This window comes from Cnephaeus nilssonii (genome assembly GCF_951640355.1).
Source record: "Cnephaeus nilssonii genome assembly, chromosome: 24".
In the NCBI taxonomy this organism is placed as follows: domain Eukaryota; kingdom Metazoa; phylum Chordata; class Mammalia; order Chiroptera; family Vespertilionidae; genus Cnephaeus; species Cnephaeus nilssonii.
The window spans coordinates 2,923,391-2,945,068 of NC_137095.1; the positions used below are offsets into that span (position 1 = coordinate 2,923,391).

The following is a 21,678-nucleotide window of genomic DNA, read 5'->3' on the forward strand; positions in this document are numbered from 1 at the left end:
ATCAATGATGAGAGAGAATCATTGGTTGCCTTTTGTACGACTCCCACTCAGGATCAAGCCTGCAACCCGGGCATGTGCCCTGATCGGAAATCGAACCATGACCTCTTGGTTCATAGGTTGATGCTCAACCGCTGAGCCACGCAAGCCCAGCTGCTCTAGACTTTTTTGAAAATGAGTGATATCCTATGGAGTATGTGCAGTAACCCACAGCATAAAGGTGAGGGGTGAACAAAAAACTACCCAAATGTTTGGCCAGGGTTGGATAACGGAAAATTTCTTTATGGGGACTAGCATAATGAATAAATGTGGAGGGGTGGTAAATACTCTCATCATGATTAGTTTCAAAATGGCAAAATGTTGGCACTGAACATGGGCCTGCTAGGATATTTCAGTAGCACATCATTATATTTTATTACAAACATGCTGATGCACTAGGTACAAATATACTCAAGAAATTCATGATAAAATGGTAAAATAATGGAAGGTGGCAAGTTTTAATCATTTTTTAAACTTTGATGTAAGTGTAATTGTCTTAAAATATACATTCAAAACTATATTTTTATTTCAGTGAGTAAGTGAGGGGGGATAGAGAGAGAGAGAGAAAGATGAATGATGAGAGAGAATCACTGATAGGCTGCCTCCTGCATGCACCACAATATGAATCCAGTCCACCACCTGAGCATGTGCCCTGACCAGGAATTGATCAGAGACCTGCAGGGTCATAGGTTAACACTCAACCAATGAACCACGCTTGCCCAGCTCTCCTAAGATTTTCAGGGATCCCACGCAACCTGCAACCAGGGTAGCAATGAGCAGTGGCAGCTCATCCTGGCCTAACCCCTGAATCTGCGCTCACGGCCTCCTTTACTCTGAATGCCCAGGGAGCTCACAGCAGCCTCGCTTTGGCTCATTTATTTCCCACAATGTTTCTAGAGACTCAAAGGAGCCAGCTGTTTCCTGTTCTATCTCTCTGCTGCTTCCTGTTCTATCATAAGGCCTAGGTTTTTTCATTATCCCCAGTTTCAATTAATTTACCCTCAAAATCTTCTGAACTTGTGCAGTGAAATCTTTTTGAACATGAAGTAATGAACTCTAATACTACAGACCAAGGTGAGGCCGACCTGCTCCAGCTGCTTCCTGTTCCTGAACACAGGTGTGCCTGGGACATCTTCTACAAAACAGAACAAGGCATGATTTTGCTTAGAGGACTTGGGAGAAAACATGATGGTCTTCACTCAAATTGGTGTTGTTTAATCAAATCAATTTTAAAGCTCTTCTTTCTTTATTGATTTTTTAGAAAGAGAGTGAGACAGAGAAACATCAATGATGAGAGAGAATCATTTATCAGCTCTCTCCTGCATGCCCCCTACAAGGGATGGAGCTCACCAACCTAGGCAAGTGCCCTGATTTGGAATCCAACTAGAGATACCTTGTTTCATGGGTCCATGCCCAACCACTGAGCCATGCCATGTGGGCAAACGATCTTTTTTATTGTTGGTTCTATTGCACATAGACCCAATTTCCCCATCCTCATCCCCCTTTGCCTCCCTCTACCCTGCCCCCACCATTTGTAGGCACTCAGCACATTATTGTCTATGTGCATGGACTATGCATATATGTATATACTTATTTTTTGCTGCATTTCACTTTACTTTGCACAAAATGAATACAACCAATTGACTAAGGAGCTCCAGATCTGTTAGTGTTCATTAATCAAGAAGTAAACAATGTCAGAAGGAACACTTTTAAATTCCTCCCATCGCATATTGTAAAGACAACAAACTCCTAACATATATGACACAGGCTGGTTTCGACGCATAGAAAGCCTAAGCAAGAAGGGTGAGTACTGAATATCCACATGCTCAGACCAGGAGCCATGCTCCAGAAGCTAGACTACACCCAGCCTGTTATTCACGCTGCCCGCATACACATCTGCCCTGTGAGGTTCACTGTCCCTTGTCAGACTGAAATCCAAGAGGCTCCTTCCATTTTCAGGCTCATCATTTCCAAGGTGGACAATCCACACACAGAAATCCAGGCAGCTCCAATATGCTCGCTCAGCTGTGTTTTACATGACACCTCCACCACCCAGGCTCCAGTTCACATTCTGTACAGGAAGTTCCCATTGTCGTCAAAGAACTCTCGCCCCCTCTGCGCTACCTTGCTGCTGAAGTCCTGCTCACCCAGTTCTCTTGCCTTCAATGCTTCCAGCTCCTTCGCACTTGGCAGTCCATCGCTGTCACAGCCTCTGGTGCCCTCACAACCACTGGTGGAGTACTTCTGCAGCTCTCTGTGCTGACCTTGGGCTGCAGCAACAGGCACAAAGCTTTCCTTCTCCAGGCTCTGGACTCCTTTATTCCTTCCCTTCTGTCTCCTCAGGGTGTTTGTACTCTGAGTATTCGGTTCTGTCACCCTCAAAGCTGTGCTGTGACCGTGGCCTTGGGATGAGGCTTCAGCTCCTGACACAGGGCGGCCTGCAGAAAGCAGCTCCCAGGCATCCCCAGGGCTGGAAGCTGGCGGAGCGAGTGGGCAAGCCCAGCTTTCTGAAGGACCTTTTGATCCTCCTTCAGTTTCTTCTCCAATGTGGGCACAAACTTGCTTTTTAAAACCCTTCTGATCACATCGGAGCTAACATCCAAGCCTTCAGCCAATCTGGGAACTGACCAGGACTCTGGAAATTCTTCATGTAAATACCGGATCTGCTCCCTGGCTTCATGGTCAGAGTCCTGGGTGGGGTACCTCGGGGCTCCATTTGCCTCTGAATTTTCTGGAACAGGATGGCTTTTTCTGTCGTCTCAGGGTGCTGGGGGAGAGAACCAAAGGCAGAAGCCATGCGTGGGAGCAACATGAGTGGTTGAAGCGTCTCAGCTGAATCAGGGGGCGCCCAGCCCTCCTCTTTGTTCATGAAAGATGAGACAGAGGGCTGGAGACCCGGACACAGGCTTTATTAGAGGAGAAGGCCCCTGCTGGGCTGCCTCCCAAAGGAAGAGAGCACGTGTGCAGAGGTGAAGGCGCCTTTTAAGAGGAGAAAAGGGAAGGGATGGGGCTTAGGGTACTCGGCACATGCTGATTGGTGGTTTCATGTAAGGCACATGATTAGGTACTTAGGATTGGGGGGTTAGGGTATTTGGCAGGTGCTTATTGGTGGTTCAATGTACAGTCCATATAAGGTGCCTGGTTAGGTGCTCAGGAGTGTTTGGGCTGCAGGTGGAGTTTAGGACATTCTCCATCCATCAGTTGGGGGAAGGGAGGATCTATCAGTTCCCTGCCCCGGAAATCTAACACCCACAACAGCAGCCCCCGAGGAAGGTGAGCTTTCTAAATGGGCGATGAAATATGTCCCTGGTGAAGGGACCGTGGTCCCAAAGGAGCCGAACACCTGCCCCTGCGCCTCTGATGAGGGAAGAAGCAAGGCCCTGCTTCAGGCTGAGGGCCCAGGAAGGAGCCGGTACTGTTCCCGAAAACTGGAGAACCAAGCTGCAGGCGCTAACCAGTCCACGATGGGGGACTGGTCAGGCAGCTTCGGGCGCTAACCCATGCCGCCTGCCCTGGTCCGTGATCCATGATTGGGGCTTGGAGTGTGCCGCTGCCAAGCCCGATTGGGGACTTGGTGAGGCGGCTGCGGGCGCTAACCCACGCCACCTGCCCTGGACCGTGATCCGTGATGCCTGGTCTGTGGATGGAGCCTTCTATTACCTCTGACTGAGGCCAGGACAGTGGGTGGAGCCCTCCATGACCTCTCTCTAAGGCTGGGCCTGTGGATGGAGCCTCTCATAACCTCTGACTGAGGCTGGTTTGTGAATGGAGCCCTCTATGCCCTCTGCCTCAGACTGGGCCTGTGGATAGAGACCTCTGTGACCTCTGCCTGAGGCCTGGCCTGTGGACGGAGCCCTCTATGACCTCTGACTAAGTCTTGGCCTGTGGATGGAGCTCTCTATGACCTCTGATTGAGGCTGGAACTGTGGACAGAGCCCTCTATGACCTCTGATTGAGGCTGGGCCTGTGGATAGAGCCCATTATGACCTCTGCCGGAAACCGCACCTGTGGTCGCAGCCCTCAATGACCTCTTACTGAGGCTGGGCCTGTGGACGGAGCCGTCCATGATGTCGACCTGAGGCTGGGCCTGTGGATGGAGCCATCCATGACCTCTTACTGAGGCTAGGGCTGTGGATGGAACCCTCTATTACCTCTGCCTGGGGATGGGGCTGTGGTTGGAGCCCACTATGACCTCTGCCTGAGGCCAGGCAAGTGGTTGAATTCATCCATGTCCTCTGTCTGAGACTGGGCCTGTGGATGGATCCATCTATGACCTCTGACTGAGGCTGGGCCTGTGGTTGGAGCCCTCAATGACCTCTGACTGAAGCTGGGCCTGTGGATGGAACCCTCTATGACCTCTGACTAATGCTTGTCCTATGAATGAAGACCTCTATGACCTGTGACTGAGGCCAGGCCAGTTGTTGGAGACCTCCATGACCTCTGTATTACATCAGATTGAGGCTGGGCCTGTGGACAGAGCCGTCCATGACCTCTGCATGAGGGTGGGATTGTGGATGGAGCCATCCATGACCTCTTACTGAGGCTGGGCCTGTGGATGGATTCCTCCATGACCTCTGCCTGACGCTGGGCCTGTGCATAGAGACCTCCATGTCCTCTGACTGAGGCTGGGACTGTAGATGGAGCCTGTAGTCCTCTGCCTAAGGCCGGGCTTGTGGAGGAGCCCCCTATGGCCTCTGACTAAGGCTTGGCTTGTGGACATAGCCCTCTATAACCTCTGATTGAGGCAGGGCCTGTGGACGGAGCTCTCCATGACCTCTGCCTAAGGCTGGCCCTGTGAATGGAGCCCTTAATGTCCTGTGAGTGAGGCTGGGCCTGTAGATGGAGACCTCTATGACCTCTGCCTAAGGCTGGGACTGTGGATGGAACCCTCCATGACCGATTCATGAGGCCGGACCTGTGGTTGAAGCCCTCTATGACCTCTGACTGAGGCCTATCCTCTGGACGGAACCCTCCATGACCACTGCCTTAGGCCAGGCCTGTAGATGGAGCCCTCCATGACCTCTGACTGAGGCTGAGTCTGTGGATGGAGCACCAACTGACCTCTGACTGAGGCTGTTCCTGTGTATGGATCCCTCTATGACCTCTGGCTTAGCCTGGGTTTGTGGATGGAGCCCTCCATAACCTCTACCTGAGGATAGGCCTGTGGTTGGAGCCCTCTATGACCTCTGACTGAGGCTGGGTATGTGGACGGAGCCTTCTATGACCTCTGACTGAGAATGGCTTGTGGATTCAGCCCTCTATGACCTCTGACTGAGCCTGGGCCGGAAGACAGAGCCCTTCATGACCTCTGCCTGAGGCTGGAACTGTAGATGGAGCCCACCATGTCCTCTGACTGAGGCTGGGCCTGTGGATGGAGCCCTCTATGACCTCTGACTGAGGCTTGGCCTGTGATTGGAGCCCTCCATGACCTCTGACTGAGGCTGTACTTGTGGATGGAGCCCTCTATGACCTCTGACTGAGTCTGTACCTGTGGTTGGGGCCCTCCATGACCTCTGACTGAGGCTGGATCTGTGTACTGAACCCTCCATGACTTCTGCCTGAGGCCAGGCCGGTGGAAGGAGCCCTCCATGACCTCTACCTGAGGCCTGGCCTGTGGTTGGAGCCCTCTATAACCTCTGACTGAGGCTGGGCCTGTAGACAGAGCCCTCTGTAACCTCTGCCTGAGGCTGGGAATGTGTTTGGAGCTCTCCATGACATCGGATTGAGCCTGGGCCTGTGCATGGAGCACTCTATGACTTCTGCCTGAAGCTGGGCTTGTGGACAGAGCCCTAAATGACTTCTGCTTGAGGCTGGGCCTGTGGATGGAGCCCTCCATGTCCTCTGACTGAGGCTGGGCCTGTGGATGGAATCCTCCCTGTCCTCTGACTGAGTCTGGGCCCGTGAATGGAGCCCTCCATGACCTCTTACTGAGGCTGGTGCTGTAGATGGAGCCCTCTATGACCTCTGCATGAGGCTAGGCCTGTGGATGGAGCCCTATATGACCTCTGTCTGAGGCCTGGCCTTTGGATTGAGCCTTCTATGACCTCTGACTAAGGCCGGGCCAGTTGTTGGAGCCCTCCAAGACCTATGTCGGAGGCTGGGCCTCTGGAAGGAGCCACTATTGACCTCTGACTGTGGCTGTACCTGTGGATGGAGCCCTCTATGACCTCTGACTGAAGTCTGGCCTTTGGATGGAGCCTTCTATGACCTCTGACTAAGGCCGGACCAGTGGTTGGAGCCCTCCATGACCTCTGTCTTAGGCTGGGCCACTGGAAGGAGCCTCTATTGACCTCTGACTGTGGCTGTACCTGTGGATGGAGCCCCTTATGACCTCTGCCTGAGGCTGGTCCAGTGAATGCAGCCCTCTATGACCTCTGACTGAGGCTGGGCCCGTGGACGGAGTCCTCCATGACCTTTGCTTGAGGCTGGGTCTGTGGATGGAGCCCTCCATGTCCTCTGATTGAGGCTGGGCCGGTGGATGGAGCCCTCTATGACCTCTGACTGACGCTGCGCATGTGGACGGAGCCCTCAAAGACCTCTGACTGTGGCCGGGCCAGTGGTTGGAGCCCTCAATGACCTCTTTCTGAGGCTGGGCCTGTGAACGAAGCCCCTCATGACCTCTGACTAAGGCTGTATCTGTGGTTGGGCCCTCTATGACCTCGGACTGAGGCTGGGCCTGTGAACGGAGCCCCTATTAACCTCTGACTGTGGCTGTACCTGTAGATGGAGCCCTCTATGACCTCTGACTGAGGTCTGGCCTTTGAATGGAGCCTTCTATGACCTCTGACTAAGGCCGGGCCAGTGGTTGGAGCCCTCCATGACTTCTGTCGGAGGCTGGGATTCTGGAAGGAGCCCCTATTGACCCCTGTGGCTGTACCTGTGGATGGAACCCTCTATGACCTCTGACTGAGGCTGGCCTGTGGTTGGGGACCTCCATGACATCGGACTGAATTGAGCCCTACATGACCTCTGACTGAGGCCTAGCCCTTGTGGGGAGACCTCTATAACCTCTGACTGAGACCGGGCATGTGATTAGAGACCTCCATGACTTCTGTCTGAGGCTGGGCCTGTGGATGGAGCCCCTATTGCCCTCTGACTGAGGCTGGTCCTGTGAATGCAGCCCTCTATGACCTCTGACTGAGGCTGGTCCTGTGGACGGAGTCCTCCATGACCTTTGCTTGAGGCTGGTCCTGCGGAAGGAACCCTCCATGTCCTCTGACTGAGGATGGGCCTGTGGATGGACCCCTCTATGACCTCTGACTGAGGACGTGCATGTGGTTGGAGCCCTCCATGACTTCTGTCTAAGGCTGGTCCTGTGGACAGAGCCCTCTATGACCTCTGCCTGAGGCTGGGTCAGTAGATGGAGCCCTCCATGACGTCTGCCTGAGGCTTGGACTGTAGATGGAGCCCTCCGGGACATCTGATTGAAGCTGGGTGTTTGGAAGGAACCCTCTCTGACGTCTACCTAAGGGTGGGACTGGATGGAGCCCTCCATGACCTCTTCATGAGGCTGGAACTGTGATTGGAGCCCTCCATGACCTCTTTCTGATGCTGGTGCTGTGGATGGAGTACTCTATGGTCTCTGCATGAGGCTAGGCCTGTGGATGAAGCTGTATATGACCTCTGACTGAGCCCTGGCCTTTGGATGGAGCCCTCTATGACCTCTGACTGAGGCTGGGCCTGTGCACTGAGCCCTCTATGACCTCTGACTAAGGCTTGGCCTGTGGATGGAGCCTTCTATGTCCTCTGCTTGTTTCCTGGCCTGTTGATGGAGCCCTCTATGACATCTGACTGTGGCCGGGCCAGTGGTTGGAGCACTCTATGACCTCTGTCTGAGGCTGGGCCTGTGGACAGAGCCATCTTTGACGTCTGCCTGAGGCTTGGACTGTAGATGGAGCCCTCCATGACCTCTTCATGAGGAGGGACCTGTGGTTGGAGCCCTCTATGACCTCTGACTGTGGCCTATCCGCTGGATGGAACCCTCCTTGACCTCTGCCTTAGGCCGGGCCTGTAGATGGAGCCCTCCGTGACCTGTGACTGAGGCTGGGCCTGTGGTTGGAACACTCTTTGACCTCTGCCTGAGGCCAGTCCTGTGGATGGAGCCCTGTATGGTCTCTTACTGAGGCCGGGCTTGTGGATGGAGCTCACTATGACCTCTGACTGACGCTGGGACTGTGGATGGAGCACTCCATGATCTCTATCTGAGGTTGGGCCTGTGTATGGAGCCTTCCATGTCCTCTTCCTGAGGCGGGGCCTGTGGGCGGAGCCCTCTATGACCTCTTAGTGAGGCCCGGCTATGGATGGAGCCCCGTATGACCTGTAACTGAGGCCGGGCCAGTGGTTGGAGCCCTCCATGACCTCTGTATTAGGCTGGGCCTATGGATGGAGACCCTATTGACCTCTCACTGAGGCTGTTCCTGTGTATGGAGCCCTCTATGACCTCTGGCTGAGCCTGGAACTGTGGACGGAGGCCTCCATGACTTCTGCCTGAGGCTGGGCCTGTGGATGGAGCCCTCCATGACGTCTACCTGAGGCCTGGCCTGATTTTGGAGCCCTCTATAACCTCTGACTGAGGCTGGGCCTGTAGACAGAGCCCTCTATGACCTCTTCCTGAGGCTGGGAATGTGGATTGAGCTCTCCATGACATCGGATTGAGCCTGGGCCTGTGGAAGGAGCCCTCTATGACTTCTGCTTGAGGCTGGGACTGTGGATGGAGCCCTCCATGTCCTCTGACTGAGGCTGGGCCTGTGGATGGAGCCTTCCATGACCTCTTACTGAGGCTGGTGTTGTGGATGGAGCCCTCTATGTCCTCTGCATGAGGCTAGGCCTGTGGATGGAGCCCTCCATCACCACTGCCTGAGGGCATACCTTTTCTTGGAGGCTTCTATGATCCCTGACTGAGTCTGTACCTGTGGTTGAAACCCTCCATGACCTCTGACTGAGGGTGGATCTGTGTAGTGAGCCCTCCATGACGTGTGCCTGAGGCGAGGCCTGTGGATGGAGCCCTCCATCACCTCTGCCTGAGTACAGTCCTACGGATAGAGCCCTCTATGACCTCTGCCTGAGAAAAGCCTGTTGATGGAGCCTTCTATGACCTCTACTGAGGCCGGTCCAGTGGTTGGAACACTCCATGACCTCTGTCTGAGGCTGTGCCTGTGGATGGAGCCCCTATTGACCTCTCACTGTGGCTTTCCCTGTGGTTGGGGACTTCTATGACCTCTGAATAAGGCCGGGCCAGTGGTTGGAGCCCTCAATGACCTCTTTCTGAGGCTGGGCCTGTGGATGGAGCCCCTCATAACCTCTGACTAAGGCTGTATGTGTGAATGGAGCCCTCTATGACCTCTGACTGAGGCTTGGCCTGTGGTTGGGCCCTCCATGACTTCTGACTGAGGCTGGGCCTGTGCACGGAGCCCTCTATGACCTCTGACTAAGGCTTGGCCTGTAGATGGAGTTCTCCATGACCTCTGATTGAGGTTGGGCCTTTGGACAGGGCACTGTATGTCCTCTGATTGAGGCTGGGCCTGTGGTCAGAGCACATTGTGACCTCTGCCTGAGGCAGGGCCTGTGGATGGAGCTCTCCCTGACCTCTGCCTGAGGCCGTACCTGTTGTTGGAGGCTTCTTTGACCCCTGACTGAGGCCTAGCCTCTGGCCGGAGCCCTCCATAACCTCTGACTGAGGCTGTACTTGTGGATGGAGCCCTCTATGACCTCTGACTGAGTCTGTACTTGTGGATGGAGCCCTCTATGACCTCTGACTGAGGCTGGCCTGTGGTTGGGGACCTCCATGACATCTGACTGAGGCTGGATCTGTGTACTGAGCCCTCCATGACCTCTGCCTGAGGCCAGGCCTGTAGATGGAGCCCTCCATCACCTCTGCCTGAGTATACTTCTACGGGTGGAGCCCTCTATGACCTCTGACTGAGGCTTGACCTGTGGATGGTGCTCTCTATGACCTCTGACGGAGGCTGGGACTGTGGATGGAGCCCTCCATGTCCTCTGATTTAGGCTGGGCTTGTGGATGGAGCCCTCCATGACCTCTGACTGTGGCTGGGCCTGTGGATGGAGCCCTCCATGACATCTTACTGAAGGTGGGGCTGGGGATGGAGCCCTCTATGACCTCTGCCTGAGAAGGGCCTGTGGATGGAGCCTTTTATTACCTCTGACTGAGGCCGGTACAGTGGTTGAAGCCCTCCATGACCTCTGTCTGAGGTTGTGCCTGTGGATGGAGCCCCTATTGACCTCTCACTGTGGCTTTCCCTGTGGATGGGACCCTCTATGACCCCTGACTTAGGCTGGGCTTGTGATTGGAGACCTTCATGACCTCTGACTGAAGTTGGGCCTGTGGATGGAGCCCTCTATGAGCTCTGACTAAGGCTTGGACTTTGGACATAGCCCTCTATAACCTCTCATTGAGGCTGAGCCTGTGGACATAGCCCTCTATAACCTCTTATTAAGGCTGGGCCTATGGACAAAGCCCATTATGATCTCTGCCTGAGGCTGGGCCTGTGGACAGAGCTCACCATGACTTCTGCCTCAAGCTGGCCCTCTGGATAGAGCCCTACATGTCCTCTGACTGAGGCTGGGCCTTTAGATGGAGCCCTCTATGTCCTCTGCGTGATTCCTGACCTATTGATGGAGCCCTCTATGACATCTGACTTTCGCCGGGCCAGGGGTTGGAGCTCTCTATTCCCTCTGTCTGAGGCTGGGCCTGTGGACCGAGCCCTCTCTGACTTCTGCCTCAAGCTTGAACTATAGATGGAGCTCTCCACGACATCTGATTGAAGCTGGGTGTTTGGAAAGAGCCCTCTCTGACGTCTGCCTAAGGCTGGGACGGTGGATGGAGCCCTCCATGACCTCTTCATGAGGCCGGACCTGTGGTTGGAGCCCTTATGACATCTTACTGAGGCTGGTGCTGTGTTTGGAGCCCTCTATGACCTCTGCATGAGGCTAGGCCTGTGGATGGAGCCCTATATGACCTCTCACTGAGGCCCGGTTTTTGGATGGAGCCTTCTGTGACCACTGACTAAGGCCGGGCCAGTGGTTGGAGCCCTCCATGACCTCTGTTGGAGGCTGGGCCTCTGGAAGGAGCCCCTAATGACCTCTGACTGTGGCTGTACCTGTGGATGGAGCCCTCTATGACCTCTGACTGAGGCGTGGCCTTTGGGGGAGACCTCTATGACCTCTGACTTAGGCCGGGCATGTGGTTGGAGCCCTCCATGACTTCTGTCTGAGGCTGGGCCTGTGAATGGAGCCCTCTATGACTTCTGACTGAGGCTGGTCCTGTGGATGGAGTCCTCCATGACCTTTGTTTGAGGCTGGGCCTGTGGATGGAGCTCTCCATGTCCAATGACTGAGAATGGGCCTGTGGATGGAGCCCTGTATGCCCTCTGACTAACGCTGGGCATGTAGACGGAGCCCTCAATGACCTCTGTCTGAGGCTGGTCCTGTGGTTGGAACCATCCATGACCTGTGACTGAAGCTGGGCCTGAGGACGGAGCCTTCTATGATCTCTGCCTGAGACCGGGTCTGTGGATGGAGCCCTCCATGTCCTCTGACTGAGGCTGGGACTGTGGATGGAGCCCTCCATGATCTCTGCCTGAGGCCGGGCCTGTGGATGGAGCCTGCTATGGCCCCTGACTAAGGCTTGGCTTGTGGACATAGCCCTCTATAACCTCTGATTGAAGCTGGTCCTGTGGACAAAGCCCTCTATAACCCCTGATTGAGGCTGTGCCTGTGGACAAAGACCTTTATGACCCCTGCCTGCGCTTGGCCTGTGGATGGAGCCCCTCATGACCTCTGACTAAGGCTGTATCTGTCAATGGAGCCCTCTATGACCTCTGACTGAGGCTTGGCCTCTGGTTGGGCCCTCTATGACCTCTGCCTGAGGCTGGGCCTGTGAACGGAGCTCTCTATGACCTCTGACTAAGGCTTGGCCTGTGGATGGAGCCCTCTATGTCTTCTGCCTGATTACTGGCCTGTTGATGGAGCCCTCTGTGACATCTGACTGTGGCCTGGCCAGTGGTTGGAGCTCTCTATGACCTCTATCTGAGGCTGGGCCTGTGGACAGAGCCTTCTTTAACGTCTGCCTTAGGCTTGGACTGGAGATGGAGCCCTACATGACATCTGATTGAAGCTGGGTGTTTGAAAGGAGCCCTCTATGACCTCTTCCTAAGGCTGGGACTGTGGATGGAGTCCTCCATGACCTCTTCATGAGGCCGGACCTGTGGTTGGAGCCCTCTATGACCTCTGACTGAGGCCTATCCTCTGGACAGAACCCTCCATGACCTCAGCCTTAGGCCGGGCCTGTAGATGGCGTTCTCCGTGACCTGCGACTGAGGCTGGGCCTGTGGTTGGAACACTCTTTGACCTCTGCGTGAGGCTAGTCCTGTGGATGGAGACCTGTATGGTCTCTGACTGAGGCCAGGCTTGTGGATGGAGCTCACTATGACTTCTGAGTGACGCTGGATCTGTGGATGAAGGCTTCTAAGACCTCTGACTGAGGATGGACCAGTGTATGGAGCCCTCCATGTCCTCTTCCTGAGGCTGGGCCTGTGGACGGAGCCCTCTATGACCTCTTAGTGAGGCCCGGCTATGGATGGAGCCCTGTATGACCTGTAACTGAGGCCAGGCCAGTGGTTGGAGCCCAACATGTCCTCTGTATTAGGCTGGGCCTATGGATGGAGACCCTATTGACCTCTCACTGAGGCTGTTCCTGTGTATGGAGCCCTCCATGACCTCTGCCTGAGGCTGGGCCTGTGGACGGAGCCCTTCATGACCTCTACCTGAGGGCTGGCCTGTGATTGTAGGCATCTATAACCTCTGACTGAGGCTGTGCCTGTAGACAGAGCCCTCTATGTCCTCTGCCTGAGGCTGGGAATGTGGATGCAGCTCTCGTTGACATCGGATTGAGACTGGGCCTGTGGAAGGAGCCCTCTATGACTTCTGCCTGAGGCTAGGCCTATGGACGGAGCCCTCTATGACTTCTGCTTGAGGCTGGGACTGTGGATGGAGCCCTCCATGTCCTCTGACTGAGGCTTGGCCTGTGGATGGAGCCCTCCCTGTCCTCTGACTGAGTCTGGGCCTGTGGATGGAGCCCTCCATGACCTCTTACTGAGGCTGGTGCTGTCGATGGAGCCCTCTATGACCTCTGCATGAGGGTAGGCCTGTGCATGGAACCCTATATGACCTCTGACTGAGGCCTGGCCTTTGGATGGAGCCTTCTATGACCTCTGACTAAGGCAGGGCCAGTGGTTGGAGCCCTCCATGACCTATGTCGGAAGCTGGGCCTCTAGAAGGGGCCTCTATTGACCTCTGACTGCGGCTGTTCTTGTGGATGGAACCCACTATGACCTCTGACTGAGGCCTAGCCCGTGTGGGGAGACCTCTATGACCTCTGACTGAAGCCGGGCATGTGGTTAGAGACGTCCATGACTTCTGTCTGAGGCTGGGTCTGTGGATGGAGCCCCTATTGACCTCTGACTGAGGCTGGTCCTGTGAATGCAGCCGTCTATGACCTCTGACTGAGGCTGGTCCTGTGGACGGAGTCCTCCATGAACTTTGCTTGAGGCTGGGCCTGTGGAAGGAACCCTCCATGTCCTCTGACTGAGGATGGGCCTGTGGTTGGAACCATCCATGACCTATGACTGAAGCTGGGCCTCAGGACGAAGCATTCTATGACCTCTGCCTGAGACCGGGTCTATCGATGGAGCCCTCTATGTCCTCTGCCTGAGGCTGGGCCTGTGGATGGAGCCCTCTATGACCTCTGACTGAGGCCTGGCCTGTGGATGTAACACTCTATGACGTTTAACTGTGTCCGGGATAGTGCGTGGAGCCCTCCATGACCTCTATCTGAGGCTGGGACTGTGGACAATGCCTTCTATGACCTCTGATTGAGGCTGGGCCTGTGGACAGGGCACTCTATGTCCTCTGATTGAGGTTGTGCCTGTGGACAGAGCCCATTATGACTTCTGCCTGAAGCCGGGCCTGTAGTCAGAGCCCTCAATGACCTCTTCCTGAGGCTGGGCCTGTAGACAAAGCCCTCTATGACCTCTGCCTGAGGATGGGACTGTGAATCGAGCCCTACATGACATCTGATTGAAGCTGGACCTTTGGACGGAGCCCGCTATGATCTCTGACTGAGGATGGTCCTGAGGTTGGAGCCCTCCATGACGTCTGACTGAACCTGGGCCCATGGATAGAGCCCTTTATATCCTCTGATTGAGGCTCGTCCTGCGGTTGGAACCCTCCATGACCTCTGACTGAGGCTGGGCCTGTTGACCAAGCCCTCCATGACTTCTGCCTGAGGCTGGAACTGTGGATGGAGCCCTCTATAACATCTGACCTGGGCCGGGCCAGTGGTTGGAGCCCTCAATGGCCTCTTTCTGAGGCTGGGCCTGTGGATGGAGCCCCTCATGACCTCTGACTAAGGCTGTATGTGTGGATGGAGCCCTCTATGACCTCTGACTGAGGCTTGGCCTGTTTTTGGGCCCTCTATGACCTCTGACTGAGGCTGGGCCTGAAGATGGAGTCCTGCATGACCTCTGATTGAGGTTGGGCCTTTGGACAGGGCACTGTATGTCATCTGATTGAGGCCGGTCCAGTGGTTGAAGCCTTCCATGACCTCTGTCTGAGGCTCGGCCTGTGGATGGAGCCCCTATTGAGCTCTCACTGTGCCTTTCCCTGGGGTTGGGACCCTCTATGACCCCTGACTTAGGCTGGGCTTGTGATTGGAGACCTCCATGACCTCTGACTGAAGCTAGGCCTGTGGCTGGAGCCCTCTATGAGCTCTGACTAAGACTTGGCCTTTGGACATAGCCCTCTATAACCTCTGATTGAGGCTGGGCCTGTGGATGGAGCCATCTATCACCTCTGACTGAGGCCGGTCCAGTGGTTGAAGCCCTCCATGACCTCTGTCTGTGGCTGGGGTTGTGGATGGAGCTCCTATTGACCTCTCACTGTGGCTTTCCCTGTGGTTGGGACCCTCTATGACCCCTGACTTAGGCTGGGCTTGTGATTGGAGACCTCCATGACCTCTGACTGAAGCTGGGCCTGTGGATGGAGCCCTCTATGACCTCTGACTGAGGCTGTACTTGTGGATGGAGCCCTCCATAACCTCTGATTGAGTCTCTACCTGTGGATGGAGCCCTCAGTGACCTCTGACTGAGGCTCGCCTGTGATTGGGGTCCTACATGACCTCTGACTGAGGCTGGATCTGTGTACTGAGTCCTCCATGACCTCTGCCTGAGGCCGGGTCTGGGGATGGAGCCCTACATCACCTCTGCCTGAGTATAGTCCTTAGGATTGAGCCTTCTATGACCTCTGACTGAAGCTGGACCTATGGATGGTGCCCTCTATGACCTCTGACTGTGGCTGTACCTGTGGATGGAGCCCTCTATGACCTTTGACTGAGGCCTACCCTTTGGGTGGAGACCTCTATGACCTCTGACTGAGGCCGGGCCTGTGGTTGGAGCCCTCCATGAATTCTGTCTGAGGCTGGGCCTGTGGATGGAGCCCTTATTGCCCTCTGACTGAGACTGGTCCTGTGAATGGAGCCCTCTATGACCTCTGACTGAAGCTGGGCCTGTGGATGGAACCCTCTATGACCTCTGACTAAGGCTTGGCTTGTGGCCATAGCCCTCTATAACCTCTGATTGAGACTGGTCCTGTGGACATAGCCCTCTCTAACCGCTGATTGAGGATGGTCTTGTGGACAAAGGCCATTATGAGCCTTGCCTGAGGCTTGGCCTGTGGGTGGAGCCCTCTATGACATCTGCCTGATGCCTGGCCTGTGGATGGAGCCCCGTATGACCTGTGACAGAGGCCAGGACAGTGGGTGGAGCCCTCCATGACCTCTATCTGAGGCTGGGACTGTGGACAGAGCCTTCTATGACCTTTCATTGAGACTGGGCCTGTAGACAGGGCACTCTATGTCCTCTGATTGAGGTTGTGCCTGTGGACAGAGCCCATGATGACCTCTGCCTGAAGCCGGGCCTGTGGTCGGAGCCCTCTCTGACCTCTCCCTGATGCTTGGACTGTGGATGGAGCCCTCCATGATATTTAATTGAAGCTGAGTGTTTGGAAGGAGCCCTCTATGACTTATGCCTGAGGCTGGGACTGTGGATGGGGCCCTCCATAATCTCTTCTTGAGGCCATACCTGTGTTTGGAGCCTTCTATGACCTGTGACTGAGGTCTATCCTCTGGACGGAGCTATCCACAACCTTAGACTGAGGCTGGACCTGTGGTTGGAACCCTCTTTGACATCTGCATGAGGCCGGTCCTGTGGATGGAGCCCTCCATGTCCTCTGACTGACACTGGGCATGTGGACAAAGCCCTCAGTGACCTCTGACTGAGGCTGGTCTTTTGGTTGGAACGCTCCTTGACCTCTGACTGAAGCTGAGCCTGTGGACGGAGCCTGCATTGACCTCTGAGTTAAGCTTGGCCTGTGGACTGAGCCCTCCTTGACCTCTGCCTGAAGCCGAGCTAGTGGATGGAGCCCTCCATGTCCTCTGATGGAGTCCTCCTTGACGTCTTACTGGGGCCTGGGCTATGGATGGAGCCCTCTATGACCTCTGACTGAGGCCTAGCTTTTGGGGGGAGACCTCTATGACCTCTGACTGAGGCCAGGCATGTGGTTGGAGCCCTCCATGTCCTCTGACAGAGTCTGGGCCACTGGATGGAGTCCTCCTTGACGTCTTACTGGGGCCTGGGCTATGGATGGAGCCCTCTATGACCTCTGACTGAGGCCTAGCTTTTGGGGGGAGACCTCTATGACCTCTGACTGAGGCCAGGCATGTGGTTGGAGCCCTCTATGACTTCTGTCTGAGGCTGGGCCTGTGGACGGAGTCCTCCATGACCTTTGCTTGAGGCTGGGCCTGTGGATGAAGCTTTCCATGTCCTCAGACTGAGGATGGGCCTGTGGATGGAGCCCTGTATGACCTCTGACTGACGCTGGGCATGTGGACGGTGCCCTCAATGATCTCTGACTGAGACTGGTCCTGTGGTTGGAACCATCCATGACCTGTGAGTGAAGCTGGGCCTGTGGACGGAGCCTTCTATGACCTCTGCCTGAGGCTGGGCTTGTGGCTGGAGCCCTCCATGTCCTCTGACTGTGGCTGGGACTGTGGATGGAGCCCTCTATGACCTCTGATTGAGGCCGGGCCTGTGGATGGAGCCCGCTATGGCCTCTGACTAAGGCTTGGCTTGTGGACATAGCCCTCTATAACCTTTGATTGAGGCTGGTCCTGTGGACATAGCCCTCTATAATCCCCGATAGAGGCTGAGCCAGTGGACAAAGACAATTTTGACCCCTGCCTGAGGCTTGGCCTGTGGATGGACCCTTCTATGACCTCTTCCTGATGCCTGGCCTGTGGTTGGGGTCCTCCATGTCCTCTGACTGAGACTTGATCTGTGTACTGAGTCCTCCATGACCTCTGCCAGAGGCCGGGCCTGTGGATGGAGACCTCGATCACCTCTGCCTGAGTATAGTCCTACGGATGGTGCCCTCTATGACCTCTGACTGAGGCTGGGCCAGTGGTTGGAACCCTTTATGACCTGTGTCTGAGACTGGGCCTGTGGATGCAGCCCCTATTGACCTCTGCCTGAGTCTGGAGCTGTGGATGGAGCCCTCTATGACCTTTGACTGAGGCTTAGCCTTTGGGTGGAGACCTCTATTACCTCTGACTGTGGCCGGGCATGTGGTTGGAGCCCTCCATGACTTGTCAGAGGATGAGCCTGTGGATGGAGCCCCTATTGCCCTCTGACTGAGGCTGGACCTGTGGATGGAGCCTTCCATGTCCTCTGACTGTGGCTGGGACTGTGGAAGGAGCCCTTCATAATCTCTTCTTGAGGCCATACCTGTGTTTGGAGCCTTCTATGACCTGTGACTGAGGTCTATCCTCTGGACGGAGCTATCCACAACCTCAGACTGAGGCTGGACCTGTGGTTGGAACCCTCTTTGACATCTGCATGAGGCCGGTCCTGTGGATGGAGCCCTCCATGTCCTCTGACTGACACTGGGCATGTGGACAAAGCCCTCAGTGACCTCTGACTGAGGCTGGTCCTGTGGTTGGAACGCTCCTTGACCTCTGACTGAAGCTGAGCCTGTGGACGGAGCCTGCATTGACCTCTGAGTTAAGCTTGGCCTGTGGACTGAGCCCTCCTTGACCTCTGCCTGAAGCCGAGCTAGTGGATGGAGCCCTCCATGTCCTCTGACAGAGTCTGGGCCACTGGATGGAGTCCTCCTTGACGTCTTACTGAGGCCTGGGCTGTGGATGGAGCCCTCTATGACCTCTGACTGAAGCCTAGCTTTGGGAGGGGGGGGGGGTGGGAGACCTCTATGACCTCTGACTGAGGCCGGGCATGTGGTTGGAGCCTTCTATGACTTCTGTCTGAGGCTGGGCCTGTGACGGAGAACTCCATGACCTTTGCTTGAGGCTGAGCCTGTGGATGAAGCTTTCCATGTCCTCAGACTGAGGATGGGCCTGTGGATGCAGCCCCTATTGACCTCTGCCTGAGTCTGGAGCTGTGGATGGAGCCCTCTATGACCTTTGACTGAGGCCTAGCCTTTGGGTGGAGACCTCTATTACCTCTGACTGTGGCCGGGCATGTGGTTGGAGCCCTCCATGACTTGTCTGAGGATGGGCCTGTGGATGGAGCCCCTATTGCCCTATGACTGAGGCTGGACCTGTGGATGGAGCCCTCCATGTCCTCTGTCTGTGGCTGGGACTGTGGATGGAGCCCTCTATGACCTCTGACTGACGGTGGGCTTGTGGACGAGGTCCTCAATGTCCTCAGACTGAGGCTGGTCCTATGGTGGAACCCTCCATGATTGCTGACTGCAATGGGCCTGTGGACAGAGCCTTCTATGATCTCTGCCTGAGGCTGGGCCTGTGGACGGAGCCCTCCATGACCTGTTCCTGAGGCCGGGCCTGTGGATGGATTTCTCCATTACCACTGACTGAGGGTGTGACTGTGTTTGCAGCCCTCTATGACCTCTGACTGAGGCTGGGCCTGTGGACTGAGCCCTCCATGACCCCTGCCTGAGGCTGGGCCTCTGGATGGAGCCCTCCATGACCACTTACTGAGGCTGGGGCTATGGATGGAGCTATCAATGACCTCTAACTGAGGCTGAGACTGTGGATGGAGCCCTCTATGATCTCTGACTGAGGCTGGTCTTGTGGTTGGAACGCTCCTTGACCTCTGACTGAAGCTGGGCCTGTGGATGGAGCCTTCTATGACCTCTTACTGAGGCTGGGCCTGTGGACGGAGCCTGCATTGACCTCTGAGTTAAGCTTGGCCTGTGGACTGAGCCCTCCTTGACCTCTGCCTGAAGCCAAGCCTGTGGATGGAGCCCTCCAGTCCTCTGACAGAGTCTGGACCTCTGGATGGAGCCGTCCTTGACGTCTTACTGAGGCCTGGGATGTGGATGGAGCCCTCAATGAACTCTGCCTGAGGCTGGTGCTGTGGATGGAGCCCTCTATGACCTCTGCCTGAGGCCTAGCCTTTGGGGGGAGACCTCTATGACCTCTGACTGAGGCCGGGCATGTGGTTGGAGCACTCCATGACTTCTGTCTGTGGCTGGGCCTGTGGATGGAGCCCCTATTGTCCTCTGACTGAGGCTGGTCCCATGAATGGAGTCCTCTATGACCTCTGACTGAGGCTGAGCCTGTGGATGGAGCCCTCCATGTCCTCTGACTGAGGATGGGCCTGTGATTGGAACCATCCATGACCTGTGAATGAAGCTGGGCCCGAGGATGGAGCCTTCTATGACCTCTGCCTGAACCCGGGCCTGTGGATGGAGCCATCCATGATCTCTGCCTGAGGCCTGGCCTGTGGATGGAGCCCTCCATGACCTCTGATTGAGGCTGGGACTATGGACAGAGCCCTCTATAACCTGTGATTTAGGCTGGTCCTGTGTACAGGGAACTCTATGTCCTCTGATTGAGGTTTGGCCTGTGGACGAGCCCATTATGACCTCTGCCTGAAGGCAGGCCTGTGGTCAGAGCCCTCAATGACCTCTTACTGAGGCTCGGCCTGTGGACAGATCCCGGTATGACATCTGCATGAGGATGGGACTGTGAATGGAGCCCTCCATGACATCTGATTGAAGCTAGGTTTTTGGACGAAGCCCTCTATGACCGCTGACTGAGGCTGGACATGTGGAGGGAGCCCTCCATGACCTCTGACTGAAGCTGGGCCCTTGGATGTAGCCCTTTATATCCTCTGACTGAGGGTGGTCCTGTGGTTGGAACAATCCATGACCTCTGACTGAAGCTGGGCCAAGAATGGAGGCTTCTATGTCTGGCTGAGGCTGGCTTCTTGGATGGATCCCTCTATGACCACTGACAGAGGCAGGGCCTGTGGACGGAGCGCTCCATGACCTCTGCCTGAGGCTGGGCTTGTGGATGGAACCCTCCATGTCCTCTAACTGTGGCTGGGCCTGTGTATGGAGCCCTCTATTACCATGGACTGAGGCTGGTCCTATGGTTGGAACCCTCCATGACCTCTGATTGCAGCTGGGCCTGTAGACGAAGCATTCTATGACCTCTGACTAAGGCTGGGCCTGTTTACGGAGCCGTCCATGGCCACAGCCTGAAGCTTGGCTGTGAACGGAGCCCTCCATGACCTCTGACTGAGCCTGGGCTTGTGGACGGAGCCCTCCATGATCTGTTCCTCTGGCCGGGCCTGTGGATGGATCCCTCCATTACCACTGACTGCGGGTGTGCCTGTGTATGGAGCCCTCTATGACCTCTGCCTGATGCCTGGCCTGTGAATGAAACCCTCTATGACCTCTGACCGAGGCCGGGACAGTGGGTGGAGCACTCCATGACCTCTATCTGAGGCTGGGCCTGTGGATGGAACCCCTCATGACCTCTGACTGAGTCTGTACCTGTGGATGGAGCCCTCTATGACCTCTGACTGAGGCTGGCATGTGGTTGGGGCCTCCATGACCTTTGACTGAGGCTAGGACTATGTACTGAGCCCTTCATGACCTCTACCTGAGGCTGGGCCTGTGGATAGAGCCCTCCATAACCTCTGCCTGAGTATAGGCCTGGGGATGGAGCCCACTATGACCTCAGACTGAGGCTGGACCTATCGATGGAGCTGTCCATGACATATGATGGAGGCTGGGCCTGAGGACTGAGCTCTCCATGACCTCTGTCTGAGGCTGGGCCTGTGTATGGAGCCCTCTATGTCCTCTGACAGGCTGGGCTTATGGATGGAGCCCTCCATGACCTCTTCCTTAAGCTGGGCCTGTGGATGCAGCCCTCTATGACCTCTGCCTGAGGCTGGGCCTGTGGATGGAGCACTCTAGGACCTCTGACTGAGGCCCGGCCTGTGGATGGAGCCCTCGATGTCCTGTGACTGAGGCCGGGCAAGTGGTTGGAGCCCTCCACGACCTCTATCTGAGGTTGAGCCTGTGGATGGAGCCCCTCAATCAGAAGTCATAGAGGGCTCCATACACAGGACCACCCTCAGTCAGTGGTAATGGAGGGATCCATCCACAGGCCCGGCCTGAGGCACAGATCATGTTGGGCTCTGTCCATAAGCCCACCTTCAGGCAGTGGCCATGGATGGCTCCAGCAACAGGCCCAGCCTCAGTCAGAGGTCATAGAGGGCTCCATCCACAGGCCCAGCCACA

The 21,678-nt window shown here is 55.6% G+C and overlaps 2 pseudogenes across 2 annotated transcripts in view; both read right to left on the reverse strand.

Annotated features, from left to right (window-relative positions):
• LOC307094820 (protein SET-like) overlaps positions 1 to 21,678 on the reverse strand; it is a 671,772-nt pseudogene that overhangs the window by 96,665 nt on the left and 553,429 nt on the right. The gene's annotated exons all lie outside the window — the stretch shown is intronic.
• On the reverse strand, positions 2,101 to 4,102 carry LOC307095010 (neugrin-like; annotated as a pseudogene). The gene is made up of 2 exons: positions 4,065 to 4,102; positions 2,101 to 2,803 (listed from the first exon to the last, which is right to left on the reverse strand). The product of its transcript is annotated as a neugrin-like (transcript).